General features: G+C 36.9%; 1 pseudogene; it reads right to left on the bottom strand.

Moving 5' to 3' along the window:
• Positions 1–1,389: 1,389 nt before the first annotated feature.
• LOC114420628 lies at positions 1,390–7,851 on the bottom strand (annotated as a pseudogene).
• Between the last annotated feature and the right edge of the window lie 372 nt (positions 7,852–8,223).

Here is an 8,223-nt window from a genome sequence, read left to right as displayed (position 1 = left end):
CCTTCAACCTCAACTCCGATGGGCATCATTGATTCTCGATTGAGATCTTCACCGCACCTCATTCCAAAACAATCTTCGAATCAATTAGAAACATGAGTGAAGATGTAGTATCGTGAAAAGGGAGGGAAGGTTTTAGGAAGGTGCTTCGCGACAACATCCAAGTATCACCAAACCTACAATTCCGCATTTGGCTTGGAGAGGAGATGTTAAGAGAATCAGTGGTCTTATCTACAAGGAAACTCATGATGTCCTCAAGATCTTCCTCGAGAATGTTATTCCTGATGTTGTTACCTACACTGAGCACACTAGGAGGAAGACTGTCACCACTATGGATGTTGTTTATGCTCTCAAGAGGTATGAAATGTAACACACCGTGCAAATCATACCAAAATGAAAGGAATCCAGAAACTTTGCAGGTATGGGATTATATAGTTAAGAATGACTTAAAGAAATTAATTGGTATTACCTATACCAACAAAATGCACTTACTTTTCGGTAACATATCACTTAAGAACTCCACAGTTAAATGTGTTTGGCTTTGAGCAATTACGGGATGGGTGACCTTCTGCGATGTTTCCTAGAAAGCATATAAGTGAAGGCAAAGTATGCTAATAAGTCTCGTGTTGGTTTGTAGAGATAGTCATTGATCCTAGAAGCAGCCAAACAGATTGTCGAAGTCTCAGAAAGGACTACCTACCAAAGATTCTTACCGGTGAAGGGTTCTAACTAACAACGACGTTGAACGAAGTGTCACCGTGTGAAATATCCTAGTGTGTGAGCCGCCGAGATGTCAACAATCAGGAGTGTTACATGGAACAAAGAGTATTGTTATTATTATGTTTCTGGAAATTAATCTTGATGGCTGAAGTTCTATCATAGTCGAGAGAGGTTCAAAAAGGGAACATAGGTAGAGAGAATGAAGGGTGGAAGTTTAGGGTTAATAATTAATTTATAATAAACATAGTAACTCCATTAATTATAATTATTAGTTAATAATTTATTAGGGGACCAAAATTGCCAATTTATAAAATTAAGAGGACTAAATGTTACAATTAAAAAGCAAAGGGACCAAAATCATGCTTTGGAAAACTAGGGGAACCAAAATTGTAATTTAGCCTAAAACGAAAAATAATCTCAATTGCAAGAAACACCTCACAAGTAAATTTTGTGTTAGGAATTCACAGAGAAGACAAAAAGAGGAGATGATTTGCCTGACCAAGAAGGAGGTCTTAGATAATTAAGGAGCAAAAAAAATGATAAATTACTTACCCAGCAAGAGAGAATTTCATTTCCACATTTTAAGTGTCCAAACTGATCATGCTAGGTGTCCACTAGAAGGATCATATCTTATTTCAGCATAACACAGTTTAAGACACAAAACAAAAGACATTAGGTACTAGTTGGCACAGATGAATGAATTCCACCATCAGGTAGTAGGCCATCCTTAACCATTTTAGTTAGCACACTCAAAAAAGAATCCATGTTACCTTCTTTAAAGTTAACCTCAAGAAGTACTTTAGCTACCTTAGCATCATTGAGCTTACAGCTCCTCAATATGTTTAGCAATACTTGACTCAGCTCATCATTCATCCTTTCCCTAGCTAGTGCTTTAATTAGAGCAATTACAGTCATTGTATATGACAAGCAAAACCATAATGCTCCAACTCCATATACAGATTATATGCCTTGTGAACATTCCCGCTTCTACCATGTCCATGTATCATTAAATTATAAATTGATGCATTAGGCTTATGATTCCTTTAAAGCATTGTCTTAAAAACTCGATCTACTTCATTCATCAAACCCTTCATGTAGAATCCTTTAACAAGACCTTCCATACTCTTAAATTCATTATTACTACAGTTTTCTATTAGTGTATTGTATGTTACGTCATCTGGTACAGACTCCTCATAAAACAACTTCAGAAGAAGCCTCTTTACTACTTTTGTCCTAGATTTCTTATTAAGTCCATTAATAAGCACACTATAGGTAACATTATCGAGCAAAAAACCTCTCTGCATCATTTCATCATGCAAATGAAGAGCCTTACTTGACTCACCCGCAACACAATAAGCATTAATCAAACTAGTATAAGTTGTGAATGTATGTATACATGATTTTGATGATGTCAAAAGAAGAATCAAACAAGGCTCATTTTGCTTCAAGATTAATACAAGATTGTTTCAACAAACAAAGCCTTGATTCAAGATTTCTTCAAGATCAAGCCTTGCCTCACAATGAAAGGTTTCAAGTCATTCAAGGCACATGTAATCGATTACCAATACATGTAATTGATTACCAATGGTTTGAAAGTGTATTACACATCATATGTAATCGATTACCAGAGACTCTGAACGTTGGGAATTCAAATTTTAAATGAAGGGTCACAAATGTTCAAGAAGAACAACTGTGTAATCGATTACACTAATTCTGTAATCGATTACCAGAGAGGATTTTCAAGGAATATCACCAATAGTCACATCTTATCATTTGGATTTTGAATGGCCATCAAAGGCCTATATATATGTGTGACTTGGGACGAATTTTATGCAGAGAGTTTTGCTTGGCAAAAATGTCTTATCCTCTCAAAAGACAATGAGAGAGATTCCAAAAGAACTTCATTGTCAAATGCTCTCTCAAAAGAAATCCTTGACCAAACACTTGCAAAATCTATAAGGATTCTTACATGATCTTCATTGTAATATTCTTCTCTTGAAGAGAGAATTCTTCTTCCATTCTTCTTATTCAATGAGATTGGTAAAGAGACTGTGAGTCTCTTGTTGTAAAGCATCTGAACACAAGGGATGGGTTGTCCCTGTGTGGTTCAGACTTTGTAAAAGAAATTTACAAAGATAGTGGAAATCTCAAGTGGGTTGCTTGAGTACTGGACGTAGGCACGGGAAGTGGTTGAACCAGTATAAAATTGTGTTTGCATTTTCTCTTCCCTTATCTTATTTATTTTGTTGCAATCAATTGTGTCTTGCATGTTTAAAGAACATTGTTAAATTGATTGTTGTTGCTTCTTCTGCATTCTAAGCCTATCCCTCTTAAGATTATTGAGGCCACAAGGTTCAACAAGTGGTATCAGAGCGGGATTCTTGTATAAAGTTTAAAAACTTCAAGAATAGATATGGCCTCAACCAAATTTCCATTTTCTGAGGAAAATTCTATTAATAGGCTCTTATGTTCAATGGTGAGGGTTATCATTATTGGAAAACCCTAATTCAGATCTTTATAGAAGCCATAGATCTAAAGATATGGGAAGCCATTGAATTTGATTCATTTATTCCTATAATGGTTGAGAGAAATGCAACTACATAAAAAAAACTAGAGAAGAAAGAAGATGATGATGAAAGAAGAAAGAAGAAGGTTCCTCTTTAGCCCCAAAATGCTGAGTGCGATCAACTTGGGCACATGAGATTCAATTGTCCTGTGTTTAAAAGAAGAATGGAAAAATCCGACAAGATGAATTTCAAAGAGAAGAAAGAAAAGATAGGATATATCACTTGGGAAGATAATGTCATAAATTATTCAAGTGATTCAAAGAAGAAAATCATAAGTCTGGGTATCATGATGAAAGACTATGAAAATGGAGAAGAGCAAAGTCGATACATTGATAGAAATTTCTCCAAACACATGAATATTTCTCTCCAAGATAAATGAATATGTGATTTATGAAGACAACAAACGAAGGCCACATTTCTCCCCAAGAAAAGTGAATATGCGATTTATGGAGACAACAAACAAAGGCCACTTGATCAACAACCGCAACAAGTAATATCAAATGATACCAACAGGTCACTTGTCTTTGATTGATTACTTTTGATGCTTGTTTTCTACTTGAGTTTAGACCGTCCTTGATGATTGTGATTGAATTTGATTGACTGTGTTTGATGATTGATTGATTGTATTTTTGATTGTGTGTTTGATTGTCTTTGATGTTTGTTCCTGATTGAGTTTTTGATTGTTTTTAAAGAATCTATTAAACTTTTCAAATTATTTTCATGTTTTAAGAAAACTATTTCAAATTTAGAAAAAGAAATTTTGAAATTGAAATTTGAAATTTGAAAAGTTAAATTTGAAAATTGAAAATTAAAATTTGGAAGTTGGAAGTTGGAAGTTGGAAGTTGGAAGTAGTTATTGGAAGTTGAAAGTTAAAAATGGAAGTTGGAAGTTGGAAGTGGAAGTTACTGGAAGTTGGAAGTTGGAAATGAAAGTTATTGGAAGTTGAAAGTTGAAAATGGAGGTTGGAAGTTGGAAGGGGAAGTTACTAAAAGTTGAAGTTGGAAGTTGGAATTTGAAATTTGAAATTTGAAATTTGAAATTTGAAATTTGAAATTTGAATTTTTTTTAATAATAGAAATTATTTTGTATAGTTAGTTGATTGTTAATTTAATTAATTTGATTTGAAATATTTGATTATTGATTGTATTTGATTGTGTTTGATTGATGTGTTATTGTACTTGTTTTTGCTTGATTAATATTGAATGATTGTTTTAATGCCTTTTGGTATCACTTGATTCTCATACATTGCAACAAGTGGTAACATCTTTCTCCTCTCTATTCATGATTTGTTTTTGATGTTGACAAAGGGGGAGAGAAAGATAAAAGATAAAATAGTAAGAAAAATTATCTATTGTTTATGAGACAATAGGTTTACATATGAAAAATATGAAATCTTCAACTGTTTCATACAAGCAATCATTGCAAAACCAAGGGGGAGTAAACTATATGCAAATAGATATTTTTTCTTTGTTGTTGCTCCTAACCTACAGGTGGTTGTCATCATCAAAAAGGGGGAGAATGTAAATCATGAAGATTTTGATGATATCAAGAAGAATTAAGAATTTGCTTGAGAAAGGGGGAGAATGTAAATCATGCAAGCTTTGATGGTGTTGAGAAGAAATCACATGTTTGTCATCATCAAAAAGGGGGAGAATGTGAATGTATGTATACATGATTTTGATGATGTCAAAAGAAGAATCAAACAAGGCTCATTTTGCTTCAAGATTAATACAAGATTGTTTCAACAAACAAAGCCTTGATTCAAGATTTCTTCAAGATCAAGCCTTGCCTCACAATGAAAGGTTTCAAGTCATTCAAGGCACATGTAATCGATTACCAATACATGTAATTGATTACCAATGGTTTGAAAGTGTATTACACATCATATGTAATCGATTACCAGAGACTCTGAACGTTGGGAATTCAAATTTTAAATGAAGGGTCACAACTGTTCAAGAAGAACAACTGTGTAATCGATTTCACTAATTCTGTAATCGATTACCAGAGAGGATTTTCAAAGAATATCACCAACAGTCACGTCTTATCATTTGGATTTTGAATGGCCATCAAAGGCCTATATATATGTGTGACTTGGGACGAATTTTATGCAGAGAGTTTTGCTTGGCAAAAATGTCTTATCCTCTCAAAAGACAATGAGAGAGATTCCAAAAGAACTTCATTGTCAAATGCTCTCTCAAAAGAAATCCTTGACCAAACACTTGCAAAATCTATAAGGATTCTTACATGATCTTCATTGTAATATTCTTCTCTTGAAGAGAGAATTCTTCTTCCATTCTTCTTATTCAATGAGATTGGTAAAGAGACTGTGAGTCTCTTGTTGTAAAGCATCTGAACACAAGGGATGGGTTGTCCCTGTGTGGTTTAGACTTTGTAAAAGAAATTTACAAAGATAGTGGAAATCTCAAGTGGGTTGCTTGAGTACTGGACGTAGGCACGGGAAGTGGCCGAACCAGTATAAAATTGTGTTTGCATTTTCTCTTCCCTTATCTTATTTATTTTGTTGCAAACAATTGTGTCTTGCATATTTAAAGAACATTGTTAAATTGATTGTTGTTGCTTCTTCTGCATTCTAAGCCTATTCCTCTTAAGATTTTTGAGGCCACAAGGTTTAACATAAGTAACCTCATCAAGCAGGAGACCCTTGCACACCATCTATTGGAACAAATCAAAAGCTTCCACCGGTTTCTGCTGTAGACAAAGACCTTATACGAGCGATGAATATGCGACCACATCAGGCAAGAAACCCTCCTCAACCATCTCCTTCTTCATTTGAAACGCTTTCCCCAGCTCACGCTCCCGACAAAACCCAGCTATAGCAGTGCTATAAGCACATGATGTAGCTCCATGTGGAGCTTGTAGGCCTTAGATCTTCTTCATCAATGGATTCCTTTGCTTCTTGAGGTATGATTGTAGCGGAATGGAGAAGGAGAAAGATGAATGGAGACGCCACTTCAAGTAGAAGATGAGTCTAGAAGAAGCTCACCACCATAGGAAGCCATGGATAAGAGCTTGAAGGTAGAAGAAGATGAATGAAGGGAGAGGAAGAGAAGAGCACGAAATTTAGTGCCTCTAAAGAAGTCTGAACTTTGTAGTTTAATTCTCAAATGATCAGAGTTCCAAAAAAATGCACACACATGACCTCTATTTATAGCCTAAGTGTCACACAAAATTAGAGGAAAATTTGAATTTCTATTCAAATTTCACTTGGATTTGAAATTGAATTTGTGGAGCCAAAATTTCACTAATTATGATTAGTGAATTTTAGTTATGGTTCAGCCCACTAATCCAAGATCAAGTCCAAGATTCTCCACTAAGAATGCTTAGGTTTCATGAGACATGTAAAGCATGAAGGACATGCACAAAGTGTGACTATATGATGTGGCAATAGGGTGTAGCAAGCAAATGCTCACCCCCCCCCCCCCCTCTAAAATTTAATTGGATTGGGCTTCTCCCAATTCAATTAAATTTATTTTCCAGCACACACATCAAATATTCACTTAATGCAAGTGAAATTACAAAACTACCCCTAATACAAAAACTAGTCTAGGTGTCCTAAAATACAAGGGCTGAAAAATCCTACATTTCTAGGGTACCCTACCTACATTATGGAGCCCTAAATACAATGCCCAAAAATAATGAAACCTTAATCTAATATGTACAAAGATAAGTGGGCTCATACTTAGCCCATGGGCCTGAAATCTGCCCTAAGGCTCATGAGAACCCTAGGGCCTTCTCTTGCATCTCTGGCCCGATCTACTTGGAGTCTTCTATCCAATGCCCTTGCGGGGTAGGATTGCATCAACTAACAACATCAAGAGGCAACCCTCTCTCAACCATCCCCCTCAAAATTCCCACAGCCTCCTCCACCTTCCCCAAGAAGCAATATCCACAGACAAGTGTGTTGTAAGTCACAACTGATGGCGAAAACCCACTAACAATCATCTCACTCAAGACCTTATAAGCTTCATTCATCAACCCTTTATGGCAGAACCCATCAATCAAAGTACTGTAAGTCCTTTCATTCGGCCTCAGCCCGCTTCCACGGATCTGATGGAAAATCTCCACAGCGCGATTCAAATATCCAACCTTACACATATAGTTAATCAAAGTAGTATAAGTTACAACATTGGGAGACAACCCTTTACCAACCATCTCCGAAAGCAACACAAACCCCTGATGCAAATTCCCTTTTCTGCAAAACCCATTAACAAGAGTATTATAGGTAACCTCATCAGGAACCAACCATTTCTCCCTCATCTCTTCAACAAATTCCCCAGCCTCGCCCATTCTCCCTTCACCACACAATCCATTAATCATTGAATTGTACGAAATCAAATTCGCAGTGACACCTCTCACTGCCATCACTCTCAGCAGAGCCATTGCCTCCTTCACCTTCTTCTTCTTACAAGAAGCATCAATTAACGTGTTATAAGTAACTACATTGGGTGAAATTCCTTCCTTTTCCATTTTGCGCATAAACCCTAACCCTTTCTCCAGGTCCCCTTGAGAAACCACATTGCGTATGATGACATTGTAAGTATACATGTTCAGCGACATGCCATTCCAAACCATGTCGTGGAACACTCGTTCGGCGTTGTCGACGCGATAATGGTTCGATGCACGTCGAGGACGGCGTTGTAGGAGAGGATGGTGGGGGTGAAGCCGTGGCAGTTGGCTAGGTGGAGGATGGTAAGGGCATTGGGGACGAGGCTGAGGCGGGTGAGGGATTTGATGACAAGGTTGAAGACGGCGGAGGAGGAGTTGGAGGAGCATAGGTGGAAGCTGTCTCGGAGGTGGTGGAAGAGAGCGACGTCGGTGGGGTCAGGGAGGGTGCTGGTGAGGTCCGCAACGAGGGAGTGGGCGATGCGGTAGAGCTTGAAGCGAATGAGTATGTGGAGGGTGAGGCACTTGTAGTGC

Source organism: Glycine soja, chromosome 7 (assembly GCF_004193775.1).
Source record: "Glycine soja cultivar W05 chromosome 7, ASM419377v2, whole genome shotgun sequence".
Taxonomy (NCBI): domain Eukaryota; kingdom Viridiplantae; phylum Streptophyta; class Magnoliopsida; order Fabales; family Fabaceae; genus Glycine; species Glycine soja.
This window is presented reverse-complemented; position numbering and strand designations above follow the sequence as displayed.